Source organism: Alligator mississippiensis, chromosome 6 (genome assembly GCF_030867095.1).
Source record: "Alligator mississippiensis isolate rAllMis1 chromosome 6, rAllMis1, whole genome shotgun sequence".
Classification (NCBI taxonomy): Eukaryota; Metazoa; Chordata; order Crocodylia; family Alligatoridae; genus Alligator; species Alligator mississippiensis.
Window position 1 is genome coordinate 1,314,861 of NC_081829.1, and position 1,429 is coordinate 1,316,289.

Consider the following 1,429-nt stretch of genomic DNA (forward strand, 5'->3'; position numbering starts at 1 on the left):
TTCACCTCTCCATCTCCTCCCGGGGCAGAGCAGCCAGACAGAGCTAGGGGCTGGCAGGTGTGCAGGGCATCTCACCGCACGTTACAGGGCCTGGAGCGCCGGCGTCCTGGGGGAAACAGGAGGTGTCCTTGGGAATGCTGCGCACTTGTGGCACCACGAATACCCCAATAGCACCGTCAATGAGATGCATCGTGCTTCCCCTTAGACCTTAATGTTAACTGAGTGTGTTTTTTTTATGGTAATTCTGCTGCAGAGGACTTTTCTTGAATGGAAGCAATCAGAAGCCTGTTTCCTGTATCCTGTTCTGAATTCCTGTTTGACCCTCGGGTCGGCTACTGGTGCGTGCATTTACATATCATGCATTATGAAGCCACAAAGTCTCCTTGCTCTAGAAGTCTCATGATATGCACTTATCTCTGATTCCACCACAGGAAGAAAGGACAAGGACATCAAAAAGAAGGCTTAGCAAAGTAGTAAGACAAGCAAAAGAGCCTTCTAAAGGCAAAGCAAAGAAGATCCGGGACAGGAGGCATAAAGGCAGAGCTTTGCTATGGTAACAATAGCCTACAACAGTGACAAGAAGAACAAAAGGCTCTTTTTCATTCCTTAAAAATAAAAAATAAAATAAAATACCTCTTCGATGAAGGACCTGCTGGGTAGCGAGTATCCGCTATTGGACTTCCCCTGAGCATCATTCTGTCTTTAAGGGTCTTTTTCTACCAACCAGGAGGACAAGGATGAGAAAAATCAGCATAGCACGTTCACAAAAGTGGCAACAAAAATTGGAAAAGCAGGAGCAGGGATTCCCTGGCAGTGCTTAGAGGAGTGTGGTTAGCACGGTCAGAAATTCAAGCAGAGCTCAGTCCTTTCAACCCAGACACGATGGCCGTGGGAAGGTTATTTTAACCTGCACCTCATTTGGGGTCCCATGTCAAGTTTAGGCACACATGACCCGAGGAAGCAAGCCAGAGCCATCACTCGCGGTTATATCCTGCTCTGCAAAGGAAATGCATGCGTTCTGTAGAGCCGGACCCGCGGGCACCATCTGGGCCCCTGGCTGCCTCCTTCAAAGCCAGGAAATGGTACCACCTTTGGCGGCTTGTCTCTAATTCACCTTGGTAGCAACGTCCACCACGTGATGCTTCCTGGAGAGATGCCAAATCTTCCTTAACCTTGGTGTAAAGATTTCGAGCACACGGCTGCACTCAATCTTTCCACCCAAGGTGAACGAGGAGAATGACGGGAGAGCCACGGCAAGGGTTTGGGGTCAGGGGGACAACGCTGCCACTCTCCATCCCTAACAGAGCAGCAAGTGTCCTATCAAGAACGGGTTTGGTGACTCACGGTGCTGAAGATAGCAGGCAAGAAGCCACAGTCCCCAAAGACAGGCCAGCTGCAAGGGGCAATGGCACAGGAAAGACGGTGAAGT

At 49.9% G+C, this 1,429-nt stretch overlaps 1 long non-coding RNA gene across 1 annotated transcript; it reads left to right on the forward strand.

Annotated features, from left to right (window-relative positions):
* The first annotated feature begins 251 nt into the window (after window positions 1-251).
* Window positions 252-632, forward strand: LOC109283786 (uncharacterized). Its single transcript, XR_002091060.2, has 2 exons — window positions 252-338; window positions 432-632. It is a non-coding gene; the product is annotated as an uncharacterized LOC109283786 (long non-coding RNA).
* Window positions 633-1,429: the final 797 nt, after the last annotated feature.